At 42.8% G+C, this 15,066-nt stretch overlaps 1 protein-coding gene across 1 annotated transcript in view; it reads right to left on the bottom strand.

The window, feature by feature from the left end:
* SLC7A14 (solute carrier family 7 member 14) overlaps positions 1–3,648 on the bottom strand; it is a 125,240-nt gene extending 121,592 nt beyond the window's left edge. Inside the window, exon 1 of the mRNA XM_089675490.1 lies at positions 3,520–3,648. The gene's annotated coding sequence lies outside the window, so the exon portion shown is untranslated. The remainder of the gene's footprint in view (positions 1–3,519) is intronic.
* Positions 3,649–15,066: the final 11,418 nt, after the last annotated feature.

Genomic DNA, 15,066 nt, shown 5'->3' on the forward strand with positions numbered 1-15,066 from the left:
ACTCAATGGAGAACTGTGGGATTATAGGACTCAATGGACAGCTGTGGAAGTATAGGACTCACTGGACAGCTGTGGAAGTATAGGACTCACTGGACAGCTGTGGAAGTATAGGACTCAGTGGACAGCTGTGGAAGTATGGGACTCAGTGGACAGCTGTGGAAGTATGGGACTCAGTGGACAGCTGTGGAAGTATGGGACTCAGTGGACAGCTGTGGAAGTATAGGACTCAAGGGAGAGCTGTGAAGGTATAGGACTCAATGGAGAGCTGTGGAAGTATAGGACTCAATGGAGAGCTGTGGAAATATGGGACTCAATGGAGAGCTGTGGAAGTATAAGACTCAATGGGGAGCTGAGGAAGCATAGGACTCAATGGAGAGCTGTGGAAGCATAGGACTCAATGGAGAGGTGTGGAGGTGTAGGACTCATTGGAGAGCTGTAGAAGTATAAGACTCAATGGGGAGCTGTGGAAGCATAGGACTCAATGGAGGGCTGTGGAAGCATAGGACTCAATGGAGAGGTGTGGAGGTGTAGGACTCATTGGAGAGCTGTGGAAGTATAGGATGCAATAGAGAGCTGTTGAAGTATATGACTCAATGGAGAGCTGTGGAAGTTTAGGACTCAATGGAGAGCTGTGGAAGTATAGGACTCAATGGAGAGATGTTGAAGTGTAGGACTCAATAGAGAGCTGTGGAAGTATAGGAATCAATGGAGAGCTTTGTAGAATAGGACTCAATGGAGAGCTGTGTAGATGTATAGGGCTCAATAGAATTGTAGAAATATGGGACTCAATAGAGAGCTGTGGCAGTATGAGACTCAATGGAGAATTGTGGAAGTGTAGGACTCAATAGAGAGCTGTGGAAGTATAGGACTCAATGGAGAGCTGTGGAAATATAGGACTCAATGGAGAGCCTTGGATGTGAAGGACTCAATGGAGAGCCTTGGATGTGAAGGACTCAATGGAGAGCCTTGGATGTGAAGGACTCAATGGAGAGCCTTGGATGTGAAGGACTCAATGGAGAGCCTTGGATGTGAAGGACTCAATGGACAACTGTGGAAGTATAGGACTCAATGGAGAGCTGTGGAAGAAAAGGACTCAATGGAGAGCTTTGTAGAAGAATAGGACTCAGTGGAGAGCTGTGTAGCAGTATAGGACTCAATGGAGAGCTTTGTAGAAGAATAGGACTCAGTGGAGAGCTGTGTAGCAGTATAGGACTCAATGGAGAGCTGTGGAAATATATGACTCAATGGAGAGCTGTGTAGAAGTATAGGACTCAATGGAGAGCTGTGTAGAAGAACAGGACTCAATGGAGAGCTGTGTAGAAGAATAGGACTCAATGGAGTCCTATTCTTGAGTAGGACTCATTGGAGAGGTGTGTAGAAGAATAGGACTCATTGGAGAGGTGTGTAGAAGATTAGGACTCAATGGAGAGCTGTGTAAAAGAATAGGACTCAATGGAGAACTGTGGACGTATAGGACTCAGTGGAGAGCTGTGTAGAAGAATAGGACTCAATAGAGCTGTGTAGAAGAATAGGACTCAATGGAGAGCTGTGGAAGTGTAGGACTTAGTGGAGAGCTATGTAGAAGAAAAGGACTCAATGGAGAGGTGTTTAGAAGAATAGGACCCAATGGAGAGGTGTGGAAGTATAGGACTCAATGGAGAGCTGTGTAGAAGTAAAGGACTCAATGGAGAGGTGTGCAGAAGAATAGGACTCAATGGAGAGGTGTGGAAGTATAGGACTCAATGGAGAGCTGTGGAGAAGAATAGGACTCAATAAGAGGTGTGGAAGTTTAGGACTCAATGGAGAGCTGTGGAAGTTTAGGACTCAATGGAGAGCTGTGGAAGTTTAGGACTCAATGGAGAGCTGTGGAAGTTTAGGACTCAATGGAGAGCTGTGTAGAAGAATAGGACTCAATGGAGAGGTGTGGAACTATAGGTCTCAATGGAGAGGTGTAGAAGAATAGGACTCACTGGAGAGCTGTGTAGAAGAATAGGACTCAATGGAGAGGTGTGGAAGTATAGGACTCAATGGAGAGGTGTGGAAGTATAGGACTCAATGGAGAGCTGTGTAGAAGAATAGGACTCAATGGAGAGGTGTGGAAGTATAGGACTCAATGGAGAGGTGTGGAAGTATAGGACTCAATGGAGAGGTGTGGAAGTATAGGACTCAATGGAGAGGTGTGGAAGTATAGGACTCAATGGAGAGGTGTGGAAGTATAGGACTCAATGGAGAGGTGTGGAAGTATAGGACTCAATGGAGAGGTGTGGAAGTATAGGACTCAATGGAGAGGTGTGGAAGTATAGGACTCAATGGAGAGGTGTGGAAGTATAGGACTCAATGGAGAGGTGTGGAAGTATAGGACTCAATGGAGAGCTGTGTAGAAGAACAGGACTCAATGGAGAGGTGTGGAAGTATAGGACTCAATGGAGAGCTGTGTAGAAGAATAGGACTGAATTAGAGGTGTGGAAGTATAGGACTCAATGGAGAGCTGTGTAGAAGTAGGACTCACTGGAACTAATGAGAGTTCTAATGGCAAATAACACTACACCATGTCATTTACATCTAAAGCCTAATAACTACCTCTGAGCCACAACTGACAGCGCTTTTCACTACATAATGACACTTGATGGAAAGCACCATTTTACCCAGCTGCCAGTCATTAGACCACGTAGTGTATAATCTGCAGAGCACACTCCTAGACAATGCTGGGCTTCACCTGTTACACTCAGACAACCACACACTTACTGCTCTTCTATTACATCTCCTACTAAATACATTGACTGCAGACAACTTTTTTAATCAGCCTTCTGATGTTGTGTGATAGTGCAGATCCCAAGCTGATCACCAGCATAGCTTTAATGGAAAAATACAAAGAGCAGTCATTGCTGGGATCAGGACTACAGCAGCAGACTTGCAGTATGAGAAAACTTGTACATGCAGCAAAGCCAGGCTCTTGATTTATTGCAGTCACCCCCTCTGATTACAAGGAATATAGGACAGTTAAAGGGACAATGCATGGACCATGATCAGCCTGCTTAGATCATTCCTACATATGGGGGGAAAGAATCCATCCCTCTTGTCGGAGATCAGGATCCTATACAGCCAGCCCTATCTCATTATTGCACAAGCACTAGGAAAGCGATACCCTTAGTGTCGCTTACTATGGGTGACCGGGTGACCCCAGCTACATTACACTTTCATCTGTTCACAAGGTGGAGGGGGCTTGGGATGCTCCGGGACTACAGAAGTCCCTTTCCTCTGGGACACTGGGCTATTTTCGTGGAAGCAAACGCCCATCCACAGCCTGTTATTATAGGGAGCCCATTGACTACACAGGAGTGTCGCCCTACATCGCTGCATCCAATGCAAGGGATAAGGCAGATGGCATTACGATGACACGCGGCACATCACATGCAACGAAACGGGTCCAAGCCCGAGCTGGTGTCACACACATAGAAGTGGAGGGGGAGGCAGAGGACGGCATCAGCAAGCCTAGTGAATTCTTCCCCATACACTCACCGAGTCCTGGAAATCAGCAGGCAGAGCAGGCAGTGCTGAGCTCCATGTCTCCTGTCTGTGTCGCTGCCAGGGAGGAGGCGGAGGCAGGATGTGCACGCACAGGTCCTGAATCATTCAGACTAAACCTGGGTCACGTGGCCTCAGACACATGCATTATTCATCACATTACCCTGGAGAAGGGACTTAAGTTGTGATAGACTGGGAATAAGATGGCTGCTGCTTGGGGGGATCGAAGGGTTAAAGTGAAAAGTACATTTGGCAAAGCAAACCTTTACATATCATGCAGAAAGAAACCTGCAACAGCAGAAGGGTAGGAAGTCAACCAGGCTTAGTAGTGATGGCGAGTTCTACCAACCAGTTAATGTTTAAAAAAAAATAAATATATATACATATAGTATATAAGCAAGCGCAAAATCGAGAACAAATCTGAATATGTAAAAAACATAAACGTGCAGCGCTGTTAAAACCAATAAATAAATACATATATAAACATGTAAGAAAGTGCACACAAATATATAAAGTGACACTGTGCATCTATGTATGTGCCACTAGAATATGTGGCCAATATAAATGTGAAAGAAACACTTTCTAAAACATAAGTCCAGAGTGCAGGCGTGAACGAGATCTCAAATGATCTTCTGGTATCCAAAAGACACAGATTGTGGATAAGGTGAGACAATTAAAGTGTAGATCGCGCACTCACCAGATACGCAACCTTTTTGCGCATTTGTATGATATAATAAGGACATCAGACATCTCATCAAAAAGGTCTGGTCAGATCTGGTCAATACCTCCTTCGCTATCCCACGGTTTGCACTTAGCCTTCCCAAATGGTAACCACTCTGCGGATGTACCTGGCTCCCACAGGAGCTCAGAAAGAAACAACAGAGGAGGCCAGTAGTGCAATATTGCCTTAGGATGTTTATTCCACACAATGGGTATGTATACAGCAAGAAAGCAAATAAAATAGATTACTGACCGATTGCAAGCTGCCGCCGGGACCCCTTGTGGTGCCGGCGGTAAGGCGTCAAAACAGCTACAGCCCGACACTGACGCGTTTCGAGCAAGTGCTCTTAGTCATAGGGTGTCCAGGCCAGGAGCTGTTGACGCCACACTGTCCTTGAAATAGTGGGAGTGGTGCATGTATCATTGCCACTCGCCATCTTCCCAGAGATGTGTCCTTACAAGCGGCGCCATTTTGGCGTAGTCCGGATATGAGTATACAGGCAGCTGCTGGCACTTCAGGGCAAAGGCAACAGTCCCAATATAAAAGTGTATAAATAAATAAGGCGCACAAACTGTATGAAAATATTAATATGGTAATTCTCCTAAAATATATATGCTCAAGTGGTATATGCAAAAAAATAAAGTGCAAATCAGTGCGGCTGTGCATATAAGTGAATCAATGTCTATGATATAACTATAAATCAATCAGCAAATATTGAACAATAATAGTCCTCAAATTGATTGCAATGCATCCAAGTGAAAAAGTGCAGATGTAAAAGTATCCACGAAAGGAATCCACCACCTCAGATGTATGTACAGGTGAAACTCGAAAAATTAGAATATCGTGCAAAAGTTCATTTATTTCAGTAATGCAACTTAAAAGGTGAAACTAATATATGAGATAGACTCATTACATGCAAAGCAAGATAGTTCAAGCCGTGATTTGTCATAATTGTGATGATTATGGCTTACAGTTTATGAAAACCCCAAATCCACAATCTCAGAAAATTAGAATATTACATGCAATCAATAAAACAAGGATTGTACATAGAACAATATTGGACCTCTGAAAAGTATAAGCATGCATATGTACTCAGTACTTGGTTTGGGCCCCTTTTGCAGCAATTACTGCTTCAATGCGGCGTGGCATGGAAGCTATCAGCCTGTGGCACTGCTGAGGTGTTATGGAAGACCAGGATGCTTCAATAGCGGCCTTCAGCTCTTCTGCATTGTTCGGTCTCATGTCTCTCATCTTTCTCTTGGCAATGCCCCATCGATTCTCTATGGGGTTCAGGTCAGGTGAGTTTGCTGGCCAATCAAGCACTTTAATCCCACGGTCATTGAACCAGGTTTTGGTGCTTTTGGCAGTGTGGGCAGGTGCCAAGTCCTGCTGGAAAATGAAGACAGCATCCCCATAAAGCTCGTCTGCGGAAGGAAGCATGAAGTGCTCCAAAATCTCCTGGTAGACGGCTGCGTTGACCCTGGACTTAATGAAACACAGTGGACCAACACCAGCAGATGATATGGCTCCCCAAATCAACACAGACTGTGGAAACTTCACACTGGACTTCAAGCATCTTGCAGTGTGTGCCTCTCCATTCTTCCTCCATACTCTAGGTCCTTGGTTTCCAAATGAGATGCAAAAGTTGCTCTCATCAGAAAAGAGGACTTTGGACCACTGAGCAACAGACCAGTTCTGTTTTTCTTTAGCCCAGGTAAGACGCTTCTGACGTTGTTTGTTGTTCAGGAGTGGCTTGACAAGAGGAATACAACATTTGAAGCCCATGTCCAGGATCCGTCTGTGTGTGGTGGCTCTTGATGCACTGACTCCACTCCTTGAGAAAGTCCCCAACACTTTTGAATGGCCTTTTCCTGACAATCCTCTCCAGGCTGCGGTCATCCCTGCTGCTTGTGCACCTTTTTCTTCCACACTTTTCCCTTCCACATAACTTTCTATTAATGTGCTTTGATACAGCACTTTGGGAACATCCAACTTCTTTTACAATTATCTTTTGAGGCTTTCCCTCCTTATGGAAGGTTTCAATGATGGCTTTCTGCACAACTGTCAGGTCAGCAGTCTTTCCCATGATTGTGATTCCTACAGAACCAGACTGAGAGACCATTTAAAGGCCCAGGAACCCTTTGCAGGTGTTATGGCTTAATTAGCTGATTAGAGTGGGACACTTTGAGCCTAGAATATTGCACCTTTTCACAATATTCTAATTTTCTGAGATTGTGGATTTGGAGATTTCATGAGCTGTAAGCCATAATCATCACAATTAGGACAAATCACGGCTTGAACTATCTTGCTTTGCATGTAATGAGTCTATCTCATATATTAGTTTCACCTTTTAAGTTGCATTACTGAAATAAATGAACTTTTGCACGATATTCTAATTTTTCGAGTTTCACTTGTACACTCACCAGAAATAATACATTAGGAGGCATCTGTTATAATCTGTCACATCTTGGGGTGCAGGAACAGAAAGGCAGCTTAGGGGTTAATCCTACAGCATCATCCGTATGCAGGTGGGGCGAGTATCCCTTGTGCTGGGAAAGATAGCTCAACCACAGGAGCCAGAGATGCTAATAGTGTAGTATTTATTAATAATGTATATATATATATATTCACAAGCAATTAAAATGTTCCACGTGGAGTAAGGTAAAAATCAGATACCAAAATGGCTGCCGCTCTGTTCCTTGGCAGCAGAGGTGTGATGTCAGCAATGCAGGCTCCACCCAACGTGTTTCGTGCGACAGCACGTCTTCAGGGGTATGCCCATTCTAAAACACGTTTGGTGGAGCCTGCATTGCTGACGTCACGTTACCGCTGCCGAGGAACAGAGCGGTGGCCATCTTGGTATCTGATTTTTACCTTACTCCACGTGGAACATTTTAATTGCTTGTGAATATATATATATATATTATGATTAATAAATACTACACTATATTAGCATCTCTGGCTCCTGTGGTTGAGCTATCTTTCCCAGCACAAGGGATACTCGCCCCACCTGCATATGGATAATGCTGTAGGCAGGGGCGGACTGACCATTTGGAAACTCGAGCACTGCCCGAGGGCCCGGGGTCAGTAGGGGGCCCCATGAGATGCCCCTGGTACCTTTTTCATAGGCTTTTTTGAGTTTGGGCAAGGACACAGGGGCCCCATGATCCCCTATTGCCCAGGGGCCTCATGAGTTGTGAGTGCGCCCCTGGCTGTAAGATTAACCCCTAAACTGCGTTTCTGCTCCTGCACCCCAAGATGTGACAGATTATAACAGATGCCTGCTAATGTATTATTTCTGGTGAGTGTACATCCATCTGAGGTGGTGGATTCTGTTCGTGGATACTTGCACATCTGCACTTTTTCACTTGGATGCATTGCAATCAACTTGAGAACTATTATTGTTCGATATTTGCTGATTGATTTATAGTTATATTATGGACATTGATTGAGTCACTTATATGCACAACCGCACTGATTTGCACTTTATTTTTTTGCATATACCACTTGATCATATATAATTTAGGAGAATTACCGTATTAATATTTTCATACAGTTTGTGCGTTTATAGCGCTGCACCTTATTTTTATATTTATATATATATATATATATAACACACACACACACACATATATATATATATATATATATAAAAACACACACACACATATATATATATATTATATGTAGATATATATATAGATCATATATATAGATATATGATATATATATATATACTATATTGAAATTATTATTAGAAGAAAGGATTTCTATAGCGCCAACAGTTTTCTCTGCGCTATATAAATCTTTAAAGTGTTACTAAACCCAGGACCCTGCATTCATTATATCTGGTCTCCCACAGCACACAGAACATGGAAGTGCAAATATTTTAGTAAATACAAACTGCTAAATACCTTTTCTCATCAGCAGTTAGAGCAATGAAACCTCTGACCCTCTGCCTGGACAGTGCTGATTGGCCCTTTTTTGATCACATGCACCCTCAGAAGAAAAAAACACCTCTCTAGCAATACACACCAAACTGAGTATGTGCATGTGACCACGGATTCAGTCTGTATCAGGTGGTCATTTCAACAAGTGGAGGGGCAGAGAAATCAGGATCAAACAGCCTTTTTTACACAATGCAGAGGATTAACCCCTTAGGTTCCACTGTGAGTATAACAAGCATGCTTTACTGCATAGACAGGCTGATTTTATTGTTGTGGGTTTAGTAACACATTAAGGCTAGGTTCACACCTATGTAGTCTGCGTTTGACCTGTTTCTACATTGCATTTTGCGTTGTGTTTTTGCACCTGTGTTTTTTACGCATTTTTGATGCGTTTTGCTTTTTTTCTTGTTGCTCTTGTTGCAGATTTAAAATGCAAAATGCATAAAAAAACACAGCAAAATTAATAAAAAACGCCACAAAAATGCACTACATGCTTTTCTGCAGCGTTTACATTGAAGTCTATAGAACCAAAAATGCAACTTTTTGCATTAAAAAAAGTCCTTGACCCTTTCCAAAACACGCACTGGGTGAAAACGCGGAGATGCAAACGCGTCCCATAGGAAATCATGTTAAATGGACTGTAGTGCGTTTCTGCAAAACACTACAGAAAACGCTTAGTTGTGACCCTAGGGTAATGGCTTCCCAGTCTTGAGTTTGGTGATGTAGCTAAGGGCAGTGTTGTGGATGGCTTTGTATATTGTGTTTATTATTTAAAATTTTATACATTGGGCTAGTGGAAGCCAGTGAAGGGATTGGCAGAGAGGGGTAGCTGTCACTAAATATATATACACTATATTGCCAAAAGTCATGGGACACCTGCCTTTACACGCACATGAACTTTAATGGCATCCCAGTCTTAGTCCGTAGGGTTCAATATTGAGTTGGCCAACTTTTGCAGCTATAACAGCTTCAACTCTTCTGGGAAGGCTGTCCACAAGGTTTAGGAGTGTGTCTATGGAAATTCTTGACCATTCCTCCAGAAACGCATTTGTGAGGTCAAGCACTGATGTCAGATGAGAAGGCCTGGCTCATAGTCTCTTCTCTAATTTATCCCAAAGGTGTCTTATCAGGTTGAGGTCAGGACTCTGTGCAGGTCAGTCAAGTTCCTCCACCCCAAGCTCGCTCATCCATGTCTCTATTGACCGTGCTTTGTGGTGCGCAGTCATGTTGGAACAGGAAGGGGCCATCCACAAACTGTTCCCACAAAGTTGGGAGCATGAAATTGTCAAAAATGTCTTGGTATGCTGATGCCTTAAGAGTTCCCTTCACTGGAACTAAGGGGTCAAGTCCAACCCCTGAAAAACAACCCCACACCATAATCCCCCCTCCACCAAACTTTACACATGGCACAATGCAGTCAGGCAAGTGCCATTCGCCTGGCAACCGGCAAACCCAGACATGTCCATCGGATTGCCAGACAGAGAAGCGTGATTGGTAACTCCAGAGAACATGTCTGGAGTCCAGTGGTGGTGTGCTTTACACCACTGCATCTGACTCTTTGCAATGCACTTGGTGATGTAAGGCTTGGATGCAGCTGCTCAGCTGTGGAAACCCGTTCATGAAGCTCTCTATTCACTTTGTTGTGCTAATCTGAAGGTCACAAAAAATTTGGAGGTCTTTAGCTATTGGCTCTGCAGACAGTTGGCGACTTCTGCGCACTGTGACCTTCAGCATGCACTGAACCCGCTCTGTCATTTTAAGTAGCCTACCACTTCGTAGCTGAATTGTTGTTGTTCCCAGTTGCTTCCATTATGTTATAATACCACTAACAGTTGATCGTGGAGTAATTAGTAGCAAGGAAATTTCATGGATGGATTTATTGCACAGGTGGCAACCTATCACGGTACCATGTACTGGGTGTCATTCTGGACTCCAACCTATCCTTCCAGCCCCAAGTCCAATCTTTAACAAACTCGTGCAGACTCCACCTCCGCAACATCGCCAAAATCCGCACGTTCCTAACCCCAGAAACCACTAAACAGCTCATCCACTCCCTCATCATATCACGACTCGACTACTGCAACTCCCTCCTCACTGGCCTGCCTCGCCGCTGGCTATCCCCTCTTCAGTCCATCCTGAACACGGCTGCCAGACTCATTCACCTTTCCAACCGCTCTGTCTCCGCCACCCCCCTCTGCCAATCCCTCTACTGGCTTCCGATTGCGCAACGGATCAAATTCAAAATCCTAACGCTGACGTACAAAGCTGTCCACCATACTGCCCCGAACTACATCACTGACCTAATATCCAAGTACCGCCCAGCACGCACACTCCGCTCCTCACAAGACCTCCTTCTCTCTAGTTCCCTGGTCTCCTCCTCCCATGCCCGCCTCCAGGACTTCTCCAGGGTGTCACCCATCCTCTGGAACTCCCTGCCCCAACCCATCAGATTATCACCTACTCTCCTCTCCTTTAGGCGCACCCTGAAAACCCATCTCTTCAGGGAAGCCTACCCCACCCCCTGCTAACTTGCCTCCCTCCTCCACTCTTCCTACCACTCCATCCCCCACAGCTATCTCCTCCTGTACCACCCCCCCTCCCTCCCAGATTGTAAGCTCGAAAGAGCAGGGCCCTTGATCCCCTCATGTTTTGCATTGTATTGGTATTGTTCTGTCACATGTTCTGTCTCCCTTTGTAATGTACAGCGCTGAGCGAACTATTGGCGCTTTATAAATACTGTATAATAATAATAATAATAATAATTCACTGAGCTCCTGAGAGCGACCCATTCATTAAAAAATGTGTGTAGAAGCAGTCTGCACGTCTAGGTGCTTGAATTTTTACAACTGTGGCCATGGAGGTGATTGGAACACCTGAATCCAATGATTTGCAGGGGTGTCCCGATACTTTTGGCAATATAGTGTATATATATATATATATATATATATATATATATATATATTTTTTTTTTTTAATATATATATTAATAGTCCCTGGATTAAAAAATTTAAATATGTATTAAACATGGATAAAGATTCCAAGTCGCCCTTCCATACTGCACATGCTTCATCAATAAATCTAAAATAGCATTTGCAATGCCGTGTGAAAAAATTCAAAATGATATATAAAAGCATTCTCTATCATATCCATGAAAGCATTTGCATATGGAGGAGCGACATTGGAGCCCATCGCTGCCCCGATGAGCTGTAAATAATAACTCTCCTTATATAGGAAAAAAATATCCTCCAAAACAAGTCAAAAGTTGTAGCAAAAAATAAATCTGGACATTATGTTTGTTGAACACTATTGTATATGGCTTTACCCATCCTTCATCACTATTTTGTATGGTGATTTTTCTACATTAAAGTTTTTTATGTGTAGCAATCCGTTTCCTCTTTTTCTATATATGCTTTTGGGAGGGCCTCACTGCTATGCACTGTGATTGAATACCATTGCGCACTTCACCCTCATCATTGCTCTTTATATACTGTATACACTATATTGCCTAAAGTATTGGGACACCACTCCAAACATTGTAGTCAGTTGTTCTAATCACCTCCATGGCCACAGATGTATAAAATCAAGAACCTAGGCATGCAGACTGCTTCTACATACATTTGTGAAAGAATGGGTCACTCTCAGGAGCTCAGTGAATTCAAGCGTGGTACCGTGATAGGTTGCCACCTGTGCAATAAGTCCATCTGTGAAATTTCCTTGCTTTTAAATATTCCACGGTCAACTGTTAGTGGTATTATAACAAAGTGGAAGCAAATGGGAACAACAGCAACTTAGCCACAAAGTGGTAGGCCACATAAAATGATAGAGCGGGGTCAACGCATGCTGAAGCGCACAGTGCACAGGTATCGCTAACTGTCTGCAAAGTCAATAGCTAAAGACCTCCAAACTTCATGTGGCCTTCAGATTAGCATAATAATAGTGCGTAAAGAGCTTCCATGGCCGAGCAGCTGCATCCAAGCCTTACATCACCAAGTGTACTAAATAAACCAATAGAAAAAGCGCCACACTGTATAACAAAAATAAACTGTGTGTTAGCAGCAACACCCAACCAAAAAAATATAAAAAATTAATTTGGCAAAGTGAACAATATCTGATAAGGGCATGCGCTAAATAAAAATATATATCACCATATAATTAAGTGTCCATAATAAATCTGTGCAAATCCAAAACAAACTTAAAATATCCTCTGTGAATTCATAACACTGTGAATAATCCACCACCAAATGAATTAGATGGACTCACCAGAGCTTTATGCTAATCAAATTATAGACCAGCAATAGCGCTTGTGCTCTGGGAGCGATGGGTGAACGATATCCAGGTATTAGATGTAGTAATTTTCAATAGTAATCACGTCCAGGTGATCAATAATGGTAATCGGCATAAAGGACAGCATATCACTACCAGAAGCAATACTCTGCAGCCAAAGATCTAATGATGAATCTCTCCATTTAACTCCGTATCTCCATATATGCATGAGTCACACTCAGGGACAAAGGAAAAGACATAATGGTGCAGTACGTTTAAAACACATATATATTTAATAAAATACCAAACAACTCACAAAGGAGGTGTCCAGACAGACACCAGCTTAACCAGCAATGCACAGCACTGAAGTAGTGGACGATCCCCGCTCACCGCGGATCACCTCCGACACACACTGGGAAAAGAGCGTCCTGACGTCAAGATCGAGTAGGCCACGACATGAGTGCCTTACCTCACAAATGTGCTTCTGGAAGAATGGTCAAACATTTGTATAGACACACTACTAAACCTTGTGGACAGCCTTCCCAGAAGTGTTGAAGCTGTTATAGCTGTAAAGGGTGGGCCAACTCAATATTGAACCCTTTAAAATAGGTAGGGGATGTGAGCACACTAAAAAGTTGTAAAAGCAGCTATGCACAAAGGTAACCAAAATAAACCTTGATAGAAACAATATAAAAGTGGTGCAGCACTAAAAAGGTCAATCATATAAAACTGATAAATAAATATATCCGAGTAAAAGTTCATAAATTGGTAAACAGTTCGTAAAAAGTGACTCTAGTGCACCTGTAAATATAAATCCAGAAGTCTACAGGGCAAGCCAGGTAATAAGGTAACTTCCCACTAAGGGGTGCTGCTCCCTGGATAAGAGTTTCCCTCTCTTGTGAAGGAATCTGGAGGGAATCTCTTATCCAGGGAGCAGCACCCGCTTAACCCCTTAAGGGGAACTCTGGTTGATGTGGATCACCATTTAAAGCCCCAGGATCCTTTGATGACCATCCACCCCTTAGAGGGAAGATGCCTTATTACCTGGCATGCTCTGATGACTTCTGGAGTTATATTTACAGGTGCATTTTATTTGCGTGTCCTGTGAGTGCGCATTTCTTATACAACTACTGCACAGACACTGATTTACCAAGAAAGCAGGCACCTAAAGAGCACCAGAGTCACTTTCAAACTGTTTACCAATTTATGAACTTTTACTCGGATATATTTATTTATTTATCAGATATATATATATATATATATATATATATATATATACAGATATTTAGGGATTTAGATGATGGTATGTACATAAGCAGAGTGCGACACTCAATTACATGCTGACCCAAGCACACACTTTCAGCAAAGAAAAAATATTCATGACAAAGGCAGTTTATAGTAGTAATATGCATCTAGTGGTATACAGTCTTAGTGAAAAATGAATAAAACCCAACAGAAACACATGCTGTATACATATTATAGCTAAAAATGTCCAGTTTTAGTAAGGGTGGTATATAACTATACTCAAGATAACATCTAAGAACATCTGTGCTATCTGAAGGATACTTGGCTGGGTGAAAATAATTGGGTCATTGGGATATAGTCAAACAGCTCTCCCAACTGAACAATGAGATTAAACAGGGAGACTGTGGCTGTCAGGGATGTCACCCAGGAGCTGCTATATATATATCTAGCTGCTCAGAGTCAGTCTATATACCACCATGATGAGTTTTTTTTGGATGTAATCAGTATTTGACAATAGAGTTACAGGCACATTATTGGAAGATGAATTAAGAATAGGAAATATAGGCTGCAATAGAAGGTATACCAAAGTATATATTGGCCATAGAAATGCCCTAGGGTATTTTGAGCCATATAGCCCCACCTTCCAGCACTCAAGGGTCACAAAGGGTGGGAATAAATAGGAGGGTCAAGTGCATTGGCATCCAAGACCTTTAACTGTCTCCAAGTAAGGCCCAATCACTTGGTTGAAGCAACATTCAATACCTTTATGCGTCCACTGGCACATCCTGGAAACCATTTAAAATAATTAAATTAATTCTATTTATTCAGGCCTCTAGGCAGCCAATGTCTGTAATGGTAAATCCACTGACATTCCCTTTGTAGATTGGCGATCACTGCCTCCCGGTAGTAGAGGTACATGGTATACAGTGGGAACTGTTTTTAATGTGTTCTAGGACTGTACATCATTAGATACATAATGCATCTAAAGACTGCCTTCGTTAAGAGGTTTATGTTCTAACTCTGTTAGTTCTGATTATTTGGGTCAGCATGGACTTGTTCCTCATGCTCTGCCTATGTAGATAAAAACTTTGGCATCCCTTTTGCAAACAGCTAGTTGCTGAGTGATACTTTGATGCTGGGGATGATACTTAATATGCACCAGTACGTTCTATGTGACCAGTGGTTGTTTGAATGCTTGTACCGCCATTTAGCATGTTGGACTGATCTGACGATTAATGCACTTACTATAATTGACGCTCACACTGAGCTCAAATGATGCCGACTGGTTACTCTATTTGGTCTAGTCATATACTGGCTGGCTGCATATGTTTAATTTCCGTATTATATGGGCTAATTACAGTGATG

Source organism: Staurois parvus, unplaced genomic scaffold, assembly GCF_062004578.1.
Source record: "Staurois parvus isolate SC_StPar_1 unplaced genomic scaffold, SC_StPar_1.0 ptg000155l, whole genome shotgun sequence".
Taxonomy (NCBI): domain Eukaryota; kingdom Metazoa; phylum Chordata; class Amphibia; order Anura; family Ranidae; genus Staurois; species Staurois parvus.